This window comes from Hevea brasiliensis, chromosome 6 (assembly GCF_030052815.1).
Source record: "Hevea brasiliensis isolate MT/VB/25A 57/8 chromosome 6, ASM3005281v1, whole genome shotgun sequence".
NCBI classification, from domain to species: Eukaryota; Viridiplantae; Streptophyta; class Magnoliopsida; order Malpighiales; family Euphorbiaceae; genus Hevea; species Hevea brasiliensis.
Genome location: NC_079498.1, coordinates 43,865,151 through 43,887,552, shown reverse-complemented (window position 1 = coordinate 43,887,552; position 22,402 = coordinate 43,865,151).

Sequence of the window (22,402 nt, the reverse complement as noted above, 5' to 3'; positions counted from 1 at the left end):
GTATTTATCGATGATATATTGGTTTATTCGAGGAATGCAGAAGAGCATGATAGACATCTGTGGGTTGTACTGCAGACTTTGAGGGAGAAACAGCTATACGCCAAATTGTTGAAATGTGAATTTTGGCTGAAGGAGATATCATTTTTGGGGCACATAGTATCAGCAGAGGGTATTAAGGTAGATCCTAGCAAGATTGAAGCTGTTCTTAATTGGAAGCCACTCAGAAATGTCTCAGAGATTCGCAGTTTTCTGGGGTTAGCTGGATACTACCGTCGATTTGTGAAGGGATTCTCCATGTTGGCATCTCCATTGACCAAGTTACTTAGAAAGGATGTGAAATTTCAGTGGATGGACAAGTGCCAGCAAAGTTTCGATGAATTGAAGTGATGTTTAACAGAGGCTCCAGTCTTGACTTTACCTACACCGGGTAAAGAATATACAGTTTACAGCGATGCTTCTCACAATGGGTTAGGTTGTGTGTTGATGCAAGATTGAAATGTCATTGCCTATGCATCACGCCAGCTAAAACTGCATGAGAGGAATTATCCGACACATGATTTGGAACTTACAGCCATTGTGTTTGCTCTTAAGATCTGGAGACATTAGTTGTATGGGAGAAGTGTTACATCTATACAGATCATAAGAGTTTGAAGTATTTGGGCACCCAGAAAGAGCTTAATTTGAGACAGAGGAGATGGTTAGAGTTGATAAAAGACTATGATTGCCTGATAGACTATCAGCCAGGAAAAGCTAATGTTGTGGCTGACGCCCTAAGTCGCAAGTCTATGGCAAGTCTACAGGTTACTCCTTTGTCTTTAGTACATGAGTTGAGATCATTACATGCCAGTGTAGAGATTAATGATGAGGGGCAGACAGCAGTTGCATGGCATGTACAGCCAGTGTTAATTGATCAGATCAGAATGGCTGCTCAGAATGATGAAAGGTATCAAAAGCTATTGGAAGAAGTCCGGCAGGGCAAAAAACCAGAGTTCTCAATCAAAGATGATGGTTTACTGCTACACCAGGGCAGAATGTGTGTTCCTAATGATGTTGGTTTGAGGCAGATTATTTTGAAGGAAGCACATGAGTCTCCTTTTGCTATGCACCCTGGTGGTACAAAAATGTATAGAGGGCTAAAGGAGCATTACTGGTGGATGGGTTTAAAGAGAGATGTGGCAGAGTTTGTATCCAAATGCCTAACTTGTCAACAAGTAAAGACAGAGCATCAAGTACCAACTGGGTTATTACATCCACTGTCAGTGCCAGAATGGAAATGGGAAAGAATAACTATGGATTTTGTAATGGGACTTCCGCGGACACAAAAGAGTCATGATGCAGTATGGGTCATTGTCGACAGATTGACTAAGTCTGCTCATTTTCTGCCAGTCCGAATGGACTACAGTTAGGACAGATTGGCCAGGTTGTACATTGATGAGATTGTGAGACTGCATGGAGTGCCAGTATCCATTGTATCAGACAGAGATCCTAGGTTCACTTCTAGATTCTGGGGTAGTCTTCAGAGAGCCCTAGGAACTAGATTGAACTTCAGTACTGCATTCCACCCATAGACAGATGGCCAGTCTGAGAGGGTAATTCAGATCTTGGAGGATATGCTACGGGCTTGTGTGATTGAGTTTGAGGGTAGTTGGGATACACGCTTACCTTTGATTGAGTTTGCTTACAACAACAGCTACCAATCAAGCATTGGGATGCCTCCATATGAAGCTTTGTATGGCAGGAAATATAGAACTCCGTTGTGTTGGGATGACGTAGGTGAAAGAAAAATGATTGGACTCGAAATTGTTCAACAGACTGAAGAGAAAATCAGGGTGATCAGAGATCGACTTAAAGCTGCATCAGAACGTCAGAAGTCCTATATTGATTTGAAGAGAAGGGATATTGAGTATGCAGTGGGTGAGAAAGTTTTCCTCAAGGTTTCTCCTTGGAAGAGGATTATGAGATTCGGTAGGAAGGGGAAACTAAGTTCTCATTTTATCGGGCCATATGAGGTATTGGAAAGAGTGGGTCCTTTGGCTTATCGTTTGGCATTACCTCCAGAGTTGGAGAAGATACATAATGTCTTCCATGTATCTATGTTGAGGAGGTATCGATCATACCCATCTCATGTACTACCAATAGAAGAAATAGAAGTGAATCCAGACCTCACATATGAAGAAGAACCCATAAAGATTCTGGCTTATGGGGTGAAGTAGCTACGGAACAAGCAGATACCATTGGTAAAAGTGTTGTGGAACCATCATTCGGGCCAAGAAGCTACTTGGGAACGAGAGGAGGACATGAGGAGACAACACCCACAGTTGTTCTGAGATTGATACCAGGTAAAATTTCGAGACGAAATTTATTTTAAGGGGGGGAGAATTGTAACACCCCTATTTGTATAGCCTGGTATATTTCACTATTTCGGTGACCGATGTCGGTCCGGACAATTAAGGGGATTAGAACCATACTTAAGACAACTAGAGAAGCCATAAACATAAATAATTAGTAATGTTCAATTAGTTAAGTATAAATAAGAAAAACAGAACATAAGAAGTTAAACGAGCCGAGAGTCACAGCGATGGGTGACCTCCTCGAGAACGACTGCGAAGTCATTTTAAACTCAAATTTCGAACAGTAAAATGTGACGCTGCGGTCCTTAGGACCCTTATGAACACAGTGGAAAAGAGAAAATCACGAAAAAGTATTGTTAAGCCAGTCAAATAATTAGGTCAGAGAGCCGGAAGAAATATAGAATTATTTGCAAACCGGGATGAACCGGCGAGGGGCAATTTGGTCAATTGACCCCGAGAGCTGACTCTGTCAGGAAAATCGAAGAAAAGAAAATTTCAGAATCAAGAATTAAATTCAAGAACTAATAGAAAAATAGAAAAAAAAAAGAGGAAAATGAAAAAGTAAAAAGGGTGATGACATCATGCATGACCTCATGCATGATGTCATAAAAGAATTAATTAATAAATAAATTAATTAGGTTTTTGTGGTCTTCCATAACCTAAAATAAAAAAAAGAAAACAAAAGAAAAAAGAATAGAAAATCTCTTCTTCTTTCTTCTTCCTTGCCGCCCCACTTTCCTCCCAAATTCCTCCATGAATGGTCCTCCATTTAAGCTTACATTTAAGCTTAATTTTCTTCACTTAATCCAAATAACTCCCAAAAAAATTCACTAAAGCTTGTTATTACAACTTGAGATGAAGATTATAAGAAGAAAGAAGAGTTAAAGATAGGGTTTGAAGGATTTAAGAAAGGTTAGTGTGCTAACTTACTATTTTACTTCTTTAAATGCATAATTAGTTGTGAACGTGAGCTTAGAACTTGATTAAATGAAACAAATATGGGGGAAGGACCATTGCTGAAATTTAGGCCTGGTTGAAGGGAGTATGAATTGCATGAATTTAATGAGTTTGAATGAGTTTATGGACCTCTATTAGTTGATTGATTATGTTGAGAGCTTTGAATTTAGTTAATTGAAATAATTAAATGAGTTAGGGTTTGAATGTTAGGGTTTGTGAACCAAAATTTGGAGAAATGAGTAAATGGCATGTTTGACCTGTTGTGAGGTGAAAAATGGTCAATAATGACCAAAGAAGATGTGTTTGAATTGTTGGAAGTGAAGCCAAATTCGGAGGTTGAATGGTCATGCTACTGGCAGCATGACCAAACCAACTTTGAAGGACCAAAACGGAAATTTTACAAGTCCAATTGATATGCCACCAATTGGAGATGAAAATAGACATAAAATGGCACAATTTTCATTAAGGAACCATGCCCAAAAACTGACCACAACCTAGTGAACCAATTGACCAAATTTGGTTGAGAGCAGTCTGCCACTGCATAAATTGACCAAATGAACAGTATTTGTTCATTTGGTCATAACTCGAGTTAGGCAGGTCAAAATGACCTGAAATTTTACCAGTAATTAGATAAGATATAGATCTAAAACTTTCATGAAGAACACTAACCCAAATTATGCCATTAACCTAATCAAATTATTGGGTAAAATTGAGTTACTGAACCTGCAAAACTGCAGATTTCCATTTGAATAGTAAAGTTCCAATGGTTATAGCTCTCTCTAGAAAACTCTGATTTAGGCGATTCTTGAACCGATGGAAACCTAAGACATAGTAGAACATTTCTTATGAAGAAAATTAGACCAAATTATGGACTTAACTTGATCAAATTACTGAACGAAGTTGGATCAAAAATCTGCCAGAACCAAAATAGCAGTATGAACAGTGCACATGAACAGTAATTGTATTTTGGCTATAACTTGAGCTACAAAACTCCAATTGGGGTGATCCAAAAATGAGAATACACTTAAGACAATAAGGAATATTTTCTATGAAGGAAGGTTTGCCAAATTCTAACCGTAGATTGACCAATGGAATAGTGCAACTAGGAGCACCAAAACTAAAATTTGATAATTTTGCAAAAAGGACTTAAGCTTTGAGAAAATGACCAAAACCAATAAGTTTGGTGACCAAAATGTGGTATGTGGGTGAAGTTGGAGTTCCCATACCTATTAAGCCTTAAAAAGTTAACAATTTGACTTGAATAGTGTAATGAATAGTAACCCAAAACACAAAAACTTCGAGAACGTCGAAATTAGTACATTAAAGCTAGGTAAAAATGAAGTGATTTATTTTTGGATTTATGCTAAGTTATGGTACTGAAACACTGTGAAACTGTGTGTTTCAGCTAAAAAAAGACTTGGAAACTCAAAGAGACTGAGTTAAGGCTTCAAGGCGACTCCAGTCAGGTTTGTTCATAATAATAATTATTTAAATATTTTAAATCTAAAAAATTTGACTTCTTTGATTAATTATGTATTGTGTTGCCATTTTATAATCGTAAATGTGACTTTGGAAAGTGATCAGATTTCTCATAAATTGTTTGCATAAATTGTTTTGAATGGATTTTATGTTCACACTTAGCATGACAGTACTACATTATTCCTCCTCCATTTATGGGGTTGAGATCGTTTATTTTCCTCCCTCTCTGGCTTGCCAGTTGAGGTTGTAGATCGGATGAGTACTTATTAGCTAGCTAGCCACCTCCCTCATTGATTTCGATTAATGGGGTTGAGATTGCTTTGTCGTGGTGTACAATGCGGCATTGATCAGAAATTTTATGTCATGGCTTAAGTTGTGTATGGCTTTGGCAACACTGTGTTTATGAAATTGTTTGACTAAACTGTGTTTAATAGATTATTTGACAAAATGGTGTTATTATGAACTTTGATATTTGTGAAATATGATTGACAAATATTTAAATTGTGTTTGGCAATGAATGATTTATTTATTGTTTTTTAAATTTTTATTGTGCACCACTGAGTATTTTTATACTCAGCGATAGCTTATTTTCTTTATCGCAGATAAGAGCAGGAGAAAGCAGCAGAGTGAGTCATTAAATCGATGTCTACTCTGACCATTTTGTACGGGTATTATTTTATACCCTTGTAGATAATCTTGATGTAAATATAAAAATGTTGTATGTATCAATGTAGTTGAGCAGTTGTAAATAAATTGTAATAATATTATTTTTGATTCTCTTCTGTAAATTTAATATTTGTACATATGAATTTTCTACTTTATGCTTTTTGAATGGAGATATTAAATATTTTGAGATGAGAAATCTTGATTTGTATTGTGAAATTATTTTGAAGTACATTGAATTGAGATGATTGAGTTATTGGAGGTTGGGAGTTGTGAAATATTTTTGAAAGTGTCTTTTTTAGGTATTTGAAGAACTGTTTTCTCCAGTTTCAAACGGAACTCTGTCAAAATTTTTATAAAATCTGTGGCAAAATTTAAATGGACAAAAATTTTTACTAGTCTTTAAGCTTTGAATAAATGGTTTTTAATTCTCACTAAAATGCTCACCACTTCCAAAATGTAAGAAAATCGTTTTAAAATCCCTTGTAGGGTACTTATTGAGTTATCAGTAGGTGAAGTTCGGTAGTTCATTAAGTATTCTATGGGATCATGTTATGCCTTATGGAAGGGTAAGGTGTGACACATTAAAAATGTCAAAGGAAATTTATTTAATCAGTACAGATAAAAACGAAAATTTAACGAATCGTCAGATCAGGAATTAAATTGGGGAGCTATGAATTCGACAACCATGGAAAGCTTAGGAGTTTGATAGATTCTTACATGTAATTGATGATTAGTGAGGTTGATTAAGTAGTTACATTGAAGGAGCGGAAGCATGAAAATTGGTGCATTGAAGGATTGAATTACAAAATTTTTTCTTCTAGGGTTTCATGCATCATGCCACATCTCTTATGTGCCTAATTAATTTCAATGCTCAATTGCATATTAAAAATCTTTTAATATGTATTAGGATCTTCATTTTCCATTTAAGATTGTGAATTAACAAATTAATTCAATTTAACCCTACTTTGAAAATTTGGGCGCTAACCTCTTTGATGCACTATGGATGCAAGTGACACATTTAGGAAGCTCCTAGAACCCCAAGTGTTGTCCCTCTAGCTTGTCCACACTAAGATCACCAATGGCAGCCCCAATTTTGCTTTTCAAGCGTTTTCCAACCAATTATAATTTGGAGTTTTGCTTTTAGAGAGGTTATATGTGTATATAGGACACTAGAAATAATTTCTAGCAATATTAATTCAAAGAGAATGTGTCACACCCTACCCCTCCGTAAGGCATAACATGATCCCATAGTATATCTAATGAATTACCAACTTCGTCTACTGATAACCCATTAAATACATTACAAGGAATTTTAAAACTTTTCTTACTTCTTTTTACAGTGATGAGCACTTTTGATAGGTATTAAAAAATTTTAACTGAAGCGAAACAAAATAACAAATTTGAGTATTAATAATTTCTGTAAAAATTTTAGCAGAGTGTCATCTGTATTTTGAATAAAACAATTCTTCAAAAACCTATAAAAAGGACTTCAAATATATAATTCCTCAATCCCAAACTCCAATAATTTGTTCAACACAATAAATTCTCAACATTATCAATTCAGTTCAACAATCAATTTTCCAGTGTTTCCAAAAGCTGAGACAAATAAATATACCACAATATTTTTACAAGCCAAAATAATTTACAAATTTAGTTTACAACTGCTCAAGACCAAGTACAATATATACATACAATGCAAATATTTACAACAAAAACTACAAAATATGGTATACTCAATATACCCGGTGAAATCTCAAAATGTAGCACAAGTAGCCTACTCTACTGCTCTGTCCGTCTGTTTACCTTTGACAACAATGAAAAAGCTATCGCTGAGTAAAATTTACTCAATGGTGCACAATAACAAATTAAAATGTGGTATGTAAAACTTTTATTGACAATTTACAATCCAAACAATTCACAATTTTTCAAAGCTCATATAACACAAATTTGATCAAACAATTGAATAACACAGTGTTGCCAATTAATAACACAACTTAGGTCATGACACAAACATTTCCGAACATGCTGTGTTGTACACCACGACAAGGCATACTCACCCCACTAATCGAAATCAATGAGGGAGGTGGCTAGCTAGCTAATGAGAACTCATCCTACTCACCTCAGAATGACAAGTCAAAGAGGGAGGAATATAGTCATACTCACCCCATAAATGGAGGAGGAACATAGTAATATTGCCATGCCAAGTGTGAATAAAAACAATTCCAAATCACAATATTTAAATATTTCATACAAACCATAAATCACATTTTAACTCAAAATTTCCATTTCCAAAGTAGGCAACACAATAATTTCCAAATAAAATTCCCAAAGCCAAAACAATTAAAAATTATTCATAACTCATTTCTCCAAATAAATTTTCTAGTAAAAGCAGTGAATATAAAAAGTATTGTGCACAGACCTCTGATATATGCCTCTGGGCCCTGACTCAGTGTTTCTTATGCTTCTCAATATCCTTTTCAACTGAAACACACAATTTAAAGTGTTTTAGTACTCAATGAATTTGTTTCTAACAATAAAATCCAATATTTAAATTTTCCTGGTACTATTCTCTTCAATTTATTTCATTAGTTAACCTATAATATTGACCCTTGATGCACTCTAAGTGAGTCAATTCTAATGTTACCAATATGTCGCATTTTATAGCCCTTTAGTGTTGGTATATGTTACCAATTTCATTTCCAAATGTATTGCATTTTATTGCAATTTACCGGATTTCGGTGTACCATTTTGACCTAGCCGGACGACCTAGTTCCCTCGGTTTTCGGGTTCTAGTCCAAACTACAAACTTGTAGGTCTATGTCTTATTGCACGCGAGGCAAAATTTCAAGTCATTCTGAGTTGTATAGACCAAGATATGGTCAATTTACCAATGCTGAACAGAATGCACTAAAATGGTAGGCTTAGGTCATTTTTAGGTCACTTTTGGTTCGGCCAGTTTTGGTAACTGAAAGTTCGGCCAGTTTTTGGTACCTGAACTTGTACAAGCTATTTGGCTTGGTTCTGGCCATTTTTAGGCTTTGGTATCTTCACAAGAATTGTAGATCTAAATTATTCATGGTAAAAATTTCAGGTCATTTGGACCTGTTTTGAATAAGTTATGGTCAAAACACTAACTGCTGCTCAAATGGTCAATTTTCAGTCTTTCAAGTCACTAATCCGGATTTGGTCATTTTTCAAGTCACCTTCTAGGCAGATTTTAGGTAAGCTTCCTTCATGAAAGTTGGAAAATTTTGTGCCTAGTTTCACCTCCAATTGGTCTCATACCAATTGGAGTCACACACTTAAGGTTCTAAGCTAAAATATACACTGCCCTACTACACATTCTTCATCACTTACCAATTACACATTCTATACTTACCAAGCTAACTCTTTCATGCCAATTCTGGTTTGTACCATACCATTAACACACTTAAAATCATATTTTGGTCATTTTGGACAGCTTGTAACCATTCTCAACATACACATTATAACCCAGAATTTTCCAAAGTCCATTTACACAATTTAGCCACATGAACATACCCTATTTACATATCCAATTCCAATCTATTATACACATATACATGCTGCCACTATGAACAACATAATTCAATAAAACAAACCATGAAACAACACATTTCTAACCACACTTTAAAGTTGCCGATTTACCTCATGGAAAATATCTCCTTCAAATTGCTTCCAAGCTTCCAAAACCAAGTGCACTATCACACATACACTTAGTATACATTATCCAAATTATTTCTATACACATAAACACTTATACCAACATCTTAAACTACCATTAAAAAGTAAAAACAAGTTACAAATATTGAGTTTCCATGGCTGCCGAAATGGTGGTTCTCCACTAATCCATCAAACTTCAAAATTTCTGCCACAAAATAACTCCCTACAACATCCACTCAAAGTTTAATGAAGCAAGATTGAAAAATATTCACTTACCTCTTATGGACTTTCCTCAAAACTACACCAAAACTTCCCTTTCTTACTCCCAAAATGTTGCCCAAGCTGTATAGAACGACTTTAGTGAAGAAGATTAGAGGATTCCATAGTTGGATCATGGATACATGGAGTTTTAAGTTTGGCCGGCCATGGAAGTTTTTGGGAAGAGCTTGATTCGGCTGGTATGTTTAAAGGTTGAAGAAGATGGAATCTTCTGCCCAAAACTGATTAAAGGTCCACTTTGAAGGTGTTAGTGGAGCACTAAGGTAAGTTTGTTATTTACTTAATCCAAGTTTTCACAATTCCCACATTTAACCTCTTTTCTTTTACTATTTAAATTATGGGCTACCATTTTAATTTTAATGGTATTTTCAAAGTTTAATATCATTTATTTTTAATGGACATTTAGGTCAAAAGGCAACTCGGGGTGTCAATTGACCATAATTCCTGTATTCGGGCTGCTTTTCAACTTTTTCGGTAACACCAATTTTCATCGGTTTCTCAATTTTTCATTTTTCTTTCTACTAATTATTTAATTTTTCTTTATTATTTCTAATGACATTTATACTTCAATAAGTCTTTAATTATATCTCAAAACTAAATTCCAAGGGTTCCCTGCAGTCCTGGAGTCGGCTATTACCTGCGCCGTAACTTCCCCGTGTGGTCACCCATCGCTGCGGTGCTGGCTCGTTTAACTTAGTTTCATTTCATTGTTATTATTTTTCTTTCGTTTTTTTTGTATTTTCTTTTCTTATATTTCATTATTTTATGTCTCCTCACTAACAATTAAATATAGTTCTAGGCATCCTAACTGTCTTGATCGACATTAGTTACTGAAACAGTAGAACGCACTACCGAGCATAGGGGTGTTACAGAATGAATGATTTCTCTTTGAATTGATGAAGAAAGTAGGAAGAGGAGATGGGAGAGAGGTGCCGCCACCTTTGAGAGACAAGAGAGAGTTATGTGTTTCTTCTTTTCTTTTCCCTTTTATAATTAGGTCAAATAATCACTTAAACCCTTGGCCACATGTCACCACCACATTGCATCTTATTTTTAATTGACTTAATCACATTAAGCCAAGTGTCAAAGCTAGACTTAATCTTGACTTTGGTCACCTTGCTTGATAGGAAGACAAATGGCAAACTTATATGATGCCATGTGTCACCATCTTATGGTGCCACATGTCACCATGTGAAATGACCAAATTGCCCTTGTGTTTTAATTTTGAGTTCTCAATCCAAAATCATTATTTTTTCTCTTTTAATCAATTTATATCAAATATAAATTAATTAATTAATCTTCATTAATTAATTTCTCCTAATTAAATTCATATTTTAAATGCTTTAAATATAAATTTAACTTATACTATACATACAATAACCTAGATTTGGTTTCAAGCCATGCTAGGAACTTTGTAATCTCATTACAAATCAAACCTATTTAATTAATTAATTAAACTCTTTAATTAATTAATTAAATCATATTTTACTTGGTGATTAACTTGTGTATGTGTGTGACTCACTAGGCTCATCACTAATTAGCAATGAGATATGATATCAACTCTTAATATCATCAGAACTCTTCCTTATCATGAATGATTTCTCTAAATCATTTTAGGCATCTCATAGACCATGGTTGACACCTAGCATAGCGTGCCATGGCCACCCAATCAGCAATAAGGAATACCTTTAATGAACCTTTAATCATATGTTACCATGCACTAGAATCTCTCTGTTACAAAATCTCAATTCGAGCTAGAGTCATGGTTAATGTCAAACCCCATTTGCTATGAACATTATATTCTCTTTTAATTCCAGTTCTTGATTAATTAGATTTTATTGTCAAAAACTCTTTTCTGACTAAATCTATCTGTCTTGGCCAGGAACTTGAAACATCAAGAACAATTAAATGAACATAGGATTTTATCCCTATTTACTTAGGGTAACAGATTCCATCTTGATCAACACCTATCTCCTTATATAACTAGTAGGAGCCAGCACATGCCCATATACCTATACACAGTACAAGTATGAAATTAGCATCAAACTCAAACAACCTATATATAAGATAATTATGTTATCTCAGGTTTAAAGATTATATGCACTGTAACACCCCTAAGTTCAGTAGTGCGTTCTACTGTTCCGGTGACCAGTGCTGTCCGGACAGCTAGGATGCCTAGAGCTACACTTCATTGTGAGTGAGGAGACATAAAATAGTGAAATACAAGAAAAGAAAATACAATAAAAACAAAGGAAAAATAATAGCAAAGAAATGTAACCAAGTTAAACGAGCCAAGAACCCCAGCGATGGGTGACCGCGCCGGGAAGTCACGAAGTGGACCGTTGACTAGCCCTGGACTGCGGAGAACCCTGGAAAATATTTTTAGGACTTAAATAGACCCTTATGGAAGTATAAATATTATTAGAAATATCAAAGAAAAATTAAATAATTAGTACAAAAAAAAGTAAGAAATCGAAAAACAGACAAAACCCGGTGTTACCGAAAAATCGAGAATGCAACCCGAACAGGGGCATTATGGTCAATTGACACCCCGAATTGTCTTTTGACCTAAATGTCCATTAAAAATAAGTAATATTACACTTAGAAAATAAAATGAAAAATTAATTTGGTGGTACCTAAAGTAAATAGCAACAATTAAGGGTTTAATGTGAAATAAGTGGGAGTTAAACTTATTATATGATTTATTTGAGTGAGTGGGCCACTAAAGGATTAATTAAAAGCTAAATGGGGCAGGTGTACACCCATTATCCCATCTGCATTTCATCTTCCTCACTTAGATTCAACCATGCCGAATTGAGAAGGAAGAAAATCCTCCATTGCCGTTTCACTTAGAGCTTGATCCTTTCCTCCATTTCACCTCTAATCACTTAGATTGCTTCATAAAAAATTGTCCCCACATCACAAGGAAGAGCTTGATACAAAAATCAAGAAGTTTGGTGAAGGTTTAACAAGCCCCAACCATAGGTAAGTTTGTATTTTTGAACTTTGCTTTGTTAAAGTTTGTATACTTGTTATGGGTGTTTGAATTGTGAAGAAAATTTTCAAGTTTGAGGAGTTCTTGATATATCAATTTTGGGCAGCCATGGAGTTGTAAATTTGATGATTTATTTCACATATGTTTGATGGGAATTCATGTTGAATAGGGTGAATTGATGTCCTAGTAGTTAATTCCACATGTAAATGGTGATTATGCACTTGGAATGGAAATTGATGAATTATGGACACTTTGGCATGGTGAAGCTTTTCGGCAGCCTTGAGGCTTCTTTGATAAATGTATGTGTTCATGAAGATATGGGCATAATTGTGACATTGAGGATTGATGAGTGTGTATGTAAATTGGTTGTGTAGAGTATGTGTAAGAATTAGAAATGTCCATGTGTATGTATTGTTTTATTTGGACGTTATGAAATGGAGTTTTATTTGGTGTATTGAGGATGTTTGTAATCTTCCCAAAGTGACTTTAAAGTGAAGTGGTATATGGTTTTGGTAATGTACCAAAACAGAATTGGGTTGAGGAGTGGATTTATGGTAAGGTAAATGTGTAATTGCTACATGTTTAAGCAAGGTAATTAAGGACAGTGTGCATTTTGGCCTATAACTCTAAATGTGTAACTCCAATTGGTATGAGACCAATTGGAGGTTAAACTAGACACAAAATGTGGCAACTTTCATTGAGAAAGCATACCAAAATTCTGCTTGCAAGGTAGCATGAAAAATGACCAATTCGGATTAAGTACAATTGAGACCAGAAAACTGACCATTTGGGCAGCAGTTAGTGTTTAGGCCATAACTCACTCAAAAGAGGTCCAATTGACCTGAAATTAACCATGAATAGTTAAGACCCATACCTACAAGTCTTATGAAGACACCAAAGCCCAGAAATGACCATAAGCAAGTCAAACAGCTTGCACAAGTTCGGGTCCAAAAACTGGCCGAACCAAAGTTGACCAAATTGACCTAAAATGACCTAATTTGATGCTATTTGACCACCAATAGTAAAATGACCATAACTTAGTCTACATAACTCGGAATGACCTGAAATTTTGCCTCGCGTTCCATAAGACATAGATCTACAAGTTTGTAGTTTTGACCGAAACCGAAAAACCGAGGGAACTAGGTCGTCCAGCTAGGTCAAACTAGTATCCCGGAATCTAGCAAGTTGCAATAAAATGTACTAAACAAGGAAATGAAATTGGTAACGTGTACCAACCCTAAAACACTATCGAATGTGACATATTAGTGACACTAAAATCTAATTTACCTAGAATGCATCGAGGGTCGGTATATTGGGTGATTATACAAATAATAGCTTTCAGTGAATTACTTATCAAGCATCATCGATAGAGATAGTTTAATTTAGTACTGAAACACTTCAAATTGTGTTTCTCAGTTACCAAAGACTCAGGAAAAGGGAAGGAAACACTGAGTCCAGACCAGGAGACAATTATCAGAGGTTTGTGCACAACAACTATTTCTTTTGAATTTTTCAATTGAAATGAATTATGACTATTTGTACATTATTGTTTTAAATTGTGGAAATGTGTTTGAATGGATATTTATTGCTTAAAAAGCATTGTAAATGGTTTGAAACTGTGTAAAATTGTTTGAATGATATTGATGGATACTTATTTATTGAAAAACATTGGAAATGGTTTGAAACCACAGCTATCATGTATATTGATTGTATTCCTCGCTAGCTTGTCTAGTGGGACGAATTGAATTCCCTCTCTGGCTGAAGTGTTGAGGTGTGTGCCTGTTGAGGACGAATTGGATGAGTACTCATGTTTTTGCTAGCTAGCTATGTTATTCCTCATTAGTCATCGACTTTTGGGACGAATTGAATACCTCATTATCCATCGACTTTTGGGACGAATTGAACTTTGGAACATGATTAAGCTGTGTGTGATTTATTGATATGTATGGTGAGATTGTGAAATGAATTTAAACTCTTATTGATATATACTATCTTTTGAATTCAACCATGATCTGACTTATTGAAATTTATTATGATATTGAGAAGTGGAGTTTAAATTCTTGTGGACAATTACTATCTTGAAATTTACTATGGTTTTAAGTATCCACTATTTATATGATTTATGAATTGTGATTTAAATTGTATTTGGTTAATGTTGTGCACCACTAAGACATTGTCTCAATGATAGCTTTTTATTGCTGTCGCAGGTAGACAGACAGACAGGGCAGCAGACTAGGCTGCTAGTACTTCCAGCGGGAGATTACCGGGTATAATGAGTATACCAACATTTTGCATTTTGCATTGTAATGTATGACCACTGTATGTACATATTGTTTTTGGTTTTGAGCAGTTGTAAATTCAAATTGTACCTTGAAGTTGTAAAATAATTATGAGTTATTTTGGCTTGTAAAATTTGTATTATATTTTCTTTATCTCAGTCCTTGAAAAATCACTGTGGATTTGAGTTGATAAATATGTTGTGTTGAGAAAAACATTGGAGTTGAGATTTGGAAATATATTGAAGTGCTTTTTATAGGTTTTCTGAAGAACTGTTTTATCCAAAATACAGATGGCACTCTGCCAAAATTTTTACAGAAATTCCAAATAATTCAAATGTGTTGGTTCTATCACTTTAGTTCAAAAAAGTTTTTAACACCTGTAAATAGTGCTCACCACTGTAAAAGAAGTAAGAAAAGTTTTTAAAATCCCTTGTAGTGTATTTAATGGGTTATTAATAGATGAAGTTGGTACTTCATTAGGTATACTACGGGATCATGTTATGCCTTACAGAAGGGTACGGTGTGACATGTTTTAGTGGTATCAGAGCAAAGTTTTTAAATTTTATTTCCACATCTTACTTGAATATTCTTTCTTCATAGTACAACTGCTCAATATCATTGTTTGATACATACAGTATATTACATTATAAATATGCACTAACGGGAGGAAATCTCCTTGTGTTATTGGTTCAGGAGATCTAAAATCCTCGTATTGACTATGGAAGAGGGTGATCGTTCAGTCGATCAATCTATTGAGGCTGAGATGCAAGAGGTTTGAAACTGGCTTAAAGCCCAGTATCAGACTTCAAGTAGTCGGCTTCAAACACACTAACTTCTCTGAACTTATTTCTCAAGCTCTAGAGTTTGAAAGAATTGAGTCTGAAGCTGCTCCTGAGAAAAAGAGATTAGAGAAGACAGAGAAAGAGGGAAAATCTGTATAACAGAGTTCCAGTGGTCCTACTGGAAAGAGGAAGAACTGTGGGGGACACAGCAGAGGTGGCAAGAAATCTGGTAGGGGAAGATATTCAGGACAGAAGCCTTCCCTATCTGGTCAGCAGAGTACCAGAGGTTCCTATCCTCCCCGCCAATGTTAAACTTGTGGAAAAAATCATGGTGGGATCTGTTACAAGGCTATTGGAGCCTGTTATAACTGTGGAGGCACAGGACACTTTGCCAAGGACTGCAGCAGTAGTTGCAGAGTTGGACCACCTCCTACTACTGCAGAAGGGTCAGTTCAGAGCCTTGTCACCAGAAGTTCACAACCACCCAGCAGAGGTAGAGGCAGGGGTAGAGGTAGCCCAGCAGGCAGCCAAGGCACAGTGAAACATTCAGAGTAAGACAGTGCTCCATTCAGAATGTATGCAATGAGAAAGAGGGAAGAGGCCGAGACATCTGATGTTGTGGCTGGTACCTTCTCAACTTTTAATCAAGATGTGTTTGTGTTATTTGATCCGGGTTTTACCCATTCTTATATGAGTGCTAGCATCATTGATTGCATTGCTGTTCCATGTACAACAATGGACTTTGAGGTGCTAGTAACAAGTCCGTTAGGACAGGAAGTCAGGGTTAATAGAATGTATAGAGATTGTCCTTTGGTGATCCAAGGACGTACTTTCCTGTCTAATTTCATTGAAATGCCCTTCAGAGATTATGATATCATCTTGGGCATGGATTGGTTAGCTAGGCATCATGCCATGATTGATCAGAGGTCAAGATACCACTTTTGGCCTTCCTCAGTACAATGATGTGGTAATACATGGGGAAAGGCAGCTATTGCCATCAAACATCATTTCGGCTGCACTAGCCAAAAAAATGATCAAAAAGGGGTGTGAAGCCTACTTGGCACATGTGGTAGACACCCAAGTGGGGAGTCCAGCATTGAAGGACATCCCTACAGTATATGACTTTCCAGATGTGTTTCCTGATGAATTGCCAGGATTACCTCCGGAAAGAGAAGTGCAGTTTGAAATTAATGTTATGCCTGGTGTGGAACCAATCTCCATAACGCCATACAGAATGGCACCAGCAGAGTTGAAGGAGTTGAAGATACAGTTGCAAGAACTGCTTGAAAAGGGCTTCATCCGCCCTAGTGTGTCACCTTGGGGAGCACCAGTATTGTTTGTTAAGAAGAAGAAGGATGGTACTCTCCGCTTATGCATTGACTACCGACAGTTGAATAAGGTGACAATAAAGAACAGATATCCATTGCCTTGCATTGATGATCTGTTTGATCAGTTGAAGGGTGCAGCTGTATTCTCCAAAATTGATTTGCGATCTGGTTATTATCAGTTGAAGGTGCAAGAGCAGAGTATTCCAAAATCGCCGTAACTCGGTATGGCCACTATGAGTTTCTAGTAATGCCATTCGGGTTAACAAATGCTCCAGCTGCTTTTATGGATCTGATGAACACTATCTGTAGACCATATCTTGATCAATTTGTGGTGGTGTTTATTGATGACATTTTGATATATTCAAGGAATGCAGAGGAGCATGACAGACATATGCGGATTGTACTGCAAACTTTAAGGGAGAAACAGCTATACGCCAAATTATCGAAGTGTGAATTTTGGCTGAAAGAAGTCTCCTTTTTAGGACATGTTGTGCCAGCTGAAGGGATCAACGTAGATTCCAGCAAGGTAGAAGCTATCCTTAATTGGAAGCCGCCCAGGAACATCATAGAAATTCGCAGTTTTCTGGGTTTAGCTGGATATTACCGTCGGTTTGTGAAGGGGTTTTCTATGTTATCTTCTCCACTGACCAAACTGCTTCGAAAAGATGTAAAATTTCAGTGGACTGATAAATGCCAGCAAAGTTTTGATGAGTTGAAGAGGTGTTTGACTGAAGCTCCAGTCCTCACTTTACCTACTCAGGGTAAAGAATACACAGTTTATAGTGATGCTTCTCACAATGCGTTAGGCTGTGTACTGATGCAAGATCGGAATGTCATTGCTTATGCATCACGCCAGCTGAAATCGCATGAGAGGAACTACCCAACACATGATCTGGAGCTAGCAGGTATTGTTTTTGCTCTGAAGATCTGGAGACACTATTTGTATGAAGAGAAATGCTACATTTACACAGATCACAAGAGCTTGAAGTACTTAGGCATCCAAAAGGAATTGAATTTGAGGTAGAGGAAATGGTTAGAACTCATTAAAGACTATGATTGCTTAATAGACTATCAGCCAGGGAAAGCAAATGTGGTGGCTGATGCCTTAAGTCGCAAGACTATAGCAAGTCTTAGAGTTTCTCCTTTGTCCATGGTATGTGAATTGAAAGCACAGCATGACAGTTTAGAGATTGATGATGAGGGACAGACAGTAGTTGCTTGGCATGTACAGCCAGTGTTGATTGATCAGATTAGAATGGCTGCTCAAAGTGATGAAAAATATCTGAAGCTACTGAAAGAAGTCCAGCAGGGCAAGAAACCCGAATTCTCTGTAAGAGATGATGTTTTGTTGCTACATCAGGGCAGAATGTGCGTTCCGAATGATGCTGAATTGAGACAGATCATTATGAAGGAAGCACATGAGTCTCCATTTCCTATGCACCCTGGTGGAACTAAAATGTATAGAGGGCTGAAAGAGCATTACTGGTGGATGGGTATGAAGAGAGATATAGCTGAATTTGTTTCCAAATGCCTAACTTGTCAGCAAGTAAAGGCAGAACATCAAGTTCCAGTTGGTTTGTTACATCCTTTGTCAGTACCAGAGTGGAAATGGGAACGAATAACTATGGATTTTGTTACAGGACTTCCAAGGACACAGAGTAGTCATGATGCAGTATGGGTTATAGTTGACAGATTAACCAAGTCTGCTCACTTTTTGCCAGTTCGGATGGACTATAGCCTGGAAAGATTGGCCAGATTGTACATATATGAGATTGTAAAATTGCACGGAGTGCTAGTATCAATTGTGTCTGACAGAGATCCTAGGTTCACTTCTAGATTCTGGGGTAGTCTTTAGAGAGCCCTAGGAACTAGATTGAACTTCAAAGACAAAGATTCCACCTACTGCAGATGGCGATCTAAGAGGGTTATTCAGATATTGGAGGATATGCTACGAGCTTGTGTGATTGAATTTGAAGGTAGTTGGGATACACACTTGCCTTTGATTGAGTTTGCTTATAACAACAGCTACCAATCAAGCAATGGGATGCCTCCATACGAAGCATTGTATGGCAGAAAGTGCAGAACTCCCTTATGTTGGGATGAAGTAGGTGAAAGGAAGATGATTGGGCCAGAAATTGTTCAGCAGACAGAGGAAAAGATCAGATTGATTAGAGATAGACTCAAGGCTGCATCAGATCGTCAGAAGTCCTATGTTGATTTGAAAAGAAGAGATATTGAATATGCAGTGGGTGATAAGGTATTCCTCAAAGTTTCTCCTTGGAAGAGGATCATGAGATTTGGCAGAAAGGGGAAACTGAGTCCTCGTTTCATTGGACCATATGAAGTTCTGGAAAGAGTGGGTCCTTTGGCATATCGGTTGGCATTACCTCCAGAGCTAGCAAGGATACACAGTGTCTTCCATGTGTCCATGTTAAGGAGGTACAGATCTGACCCATCTCATGTACTATCAGTTGAAGAGATTGAGTTAAATCCAGACCTCTCATATGAGGAAGAACCCATAAAAATTCTGGCATATGAGGTGAAGCAGCTGAGGAACAAATAGATACATCTGGTTAAAGTGTTGTGGAACCATCATTCAGGCCAAGAAGCTACTTGGGAACATGAAGAGGATATGAGGAGACAGCACCTACAGCTGTTCAGAGACTAATGCTAGGTAAAATTTCGAGACGAAATTTATTTTAAGGGGGGGAGAATTGTAACACCCCTAAGTTCGGTAGTGCGTTATACTGTTCCGGTGACCAATACTGTTCGGACAGCTAGGATGCCTAGAACTACACTTCGTTATGAGTGAGGAGACATAAAATAGTGAAATACAAGAAAAGAAAATACAAGAAAAACAAAGGAAAAATAATAGCAAAGTAATATAACCAAGTTAAACGAGCCGAGAACCCTAGCGATGGGTGACCGCGCCGGGAAGTCACGGCGTGGACCGTTGACTAGCCCTAGACTGCGGGGAACCCTGGAAAATAATTTTAGGACTTAAATAGACCCTTATGGAAGTATAAATATCATTAGAAATATCAAAGAAAAATTAAATAATTAGTATAAAGAAATGTGAGAAATCGAAAAACAGACAAAATCCGGTGTTACCGAAAAATCGAGAATGCAACCCGAACAGGGGCATTATGGTCAATTGACACCCCGAATTGTCTTTTGACCTAAATGTCCATTAAAAATAAGTAATATTACACTTAGAAAATAAAATGAAAAATTAATTTGGTGGTACCTAAAGTAAATAGCAACAATTAAGGGTTTAATGTGGAATAAGTGGGAGTTAAACTTATTATATGATTTATTTGAGTGTGTGGGCCACTAAAGGATTAATTAAAAGCAAAATGGGGCAGGTGTACACCCATTATCCCATCTGCATTTCATCTTCCTCACTTAGTTTCAACCATGCCGAATTGAGAAGGAAGAAAATCCTCCATTGCCGTTTCACTAGAGCTTGATCCTTTCCTCCATTTCACCTCTAATCACTTAGATTGCTTCATAAAAAATTGTCCCCACATCACAAGGAAGAGCTTGATACCAAAATCAAGAAGTTTGGTGAAGGTTTAACAAGCCCCAACCATAGGTAAGTTTGTATTTTTGAACTTTGCTTTGTTAAAGTTTGTATACTTGTTATGGGTGTTTGAATTGTGAAGAAAATTTTCAAGTTTGAGGAGTTCTTGATATATCAATTTTGGGCAGCCATGGAGTTGTAAATTTGGTGATTTATTTTACATATGTTTGATGGGAATTCATGTTGAATAGGGTGAATTGATGTCCTAGTAGTTAATTCCACATGTAAATGGTGATTATGCACTTGGAATGGAAATTGACGAATTATGGACACTTTGGCATGGTGAAGCTTTTCGGCAGCCTTGAGGCTTCTTTGATAAATGTATGTGTTCATGAAGATATGGGCAGAATTGTGACATTGAGGATTGAAGAGTGTGTATGTAAATTGGTTGTGTAAAGTATGTGTAAGAATTATAAATGTCCATGTGTATGTATTGTTTTATTTGGACTTTATGAATTGGAGTTTTATTTGGTGTATTGAGGATGTTTGTAATCTTCCCAAAGTGACTTTAAAGTGAAGTGGTATATGGTTTTGGTAATGTACCAAAACAGAATTGGGTTGAGGAGTGGATTTATGGTAAGGTAAATGTGTAATTGCTACATGTTTAAGCAAGGTAATTAAGGACAGTGTGCATTTTGGCCTATAACTCTAAATGTGTAACTCCAATTGGTATGAGACCAATTGGAGGTGAAACTAGGCACAAAATGTGGCAACTTTCATTGAGAAAGCATACCAAAATTCTGCTTGCAAGGTAGCATGAAAAATGACCAATTCGGATTAAGTACAATTGACACCTGAAAACTGACCATTTGGGCAACAGTTAGTGTTTAGGCCATAACTCACTAAAAACAGGTCCAATTGACCTGAAATTTTAACCATGAATAATTAAGACCCATACATACAAGTCTTATGAAGACACCAAAGCCCAGAAATGACCATAAGCAAGTCAAACATCTTGCACAAGTTCGGGTCCGAAAACTGGCCAAACCAAAGTTGACCAAATTGACCTAAAATGACCTAATTTGATGCCATTTGACTACCAATAGTAAAATGACCATAACTTGGTCTACATAACTCGGAATGACTTGAAATTTTGCCCCGCGTTCCATAAGACATAGATCTACAAGTTTGTAGTTTTGACCGAAACCGAAAAACCGAGGGAACTAGGTCGTCCGGCTAGGTCAAACTAGTATCCCGGAATCCAACAAGTTGTAATAAAATGCACTAAACAAGGAAATGAAATTGGTAACGTGTACCAACCCTAAAACACTATCGAATGTGCATATTAGTGACACTAAAACCTAATTTACCTAGAACGCATCGAGGGTCGGTATATTAGGTGATTATGCAAATAATAGCTTTCAGTGAATTACTTATCAAGCATCATCGATAGAGATAGTTTAATTTAGTACTGAAACACTTCAAATTGTGTTTCTCAGTTACCAAAGACTCAAGAAAAGGGAAGGAAACACTGAGTCCAGAACAGGAGACAATTATCAGAGGTTTGTGCATAACAACTATTTCTTTTCAATTTTTCAATTGAAATGAATTATGACTATTTGTACATTATTGTTTTAAATTGTGGAAATGTGTTTGAATGGATATTTATTGCTTAAAAAGCATTGTAAATGGTTTGAAACTGTGTAAAATTATTTGAATGATATTGATGGATACTTATTGATTGAAAAACATTGGAAATGGTTTGAAACCACAGCTATCATGTATATTGATTGTCTTCCTCGCTAGCTTGTCTAGTGGGACGAACTGAATTCCCTCTCTGGCTAAAGTGTTGAGGTGTGTGCCTGTTGAGGATGAATTGGATGAGTACTCATATTTTTGCTAGCTAGCTATGTTATTCCTCATTAGTCATTAACTTTTGGGACGAATTGAATACCTCATTAGCCATCGGCTTTTGGGACGAATTGAACTTTGGAACATGATTAAGCTGTGTGTGATTTATTGATATGTATTGTGAGATTGTGAAATGAATTTAAACTCTTATTGACAAATACTGTCTTTTGA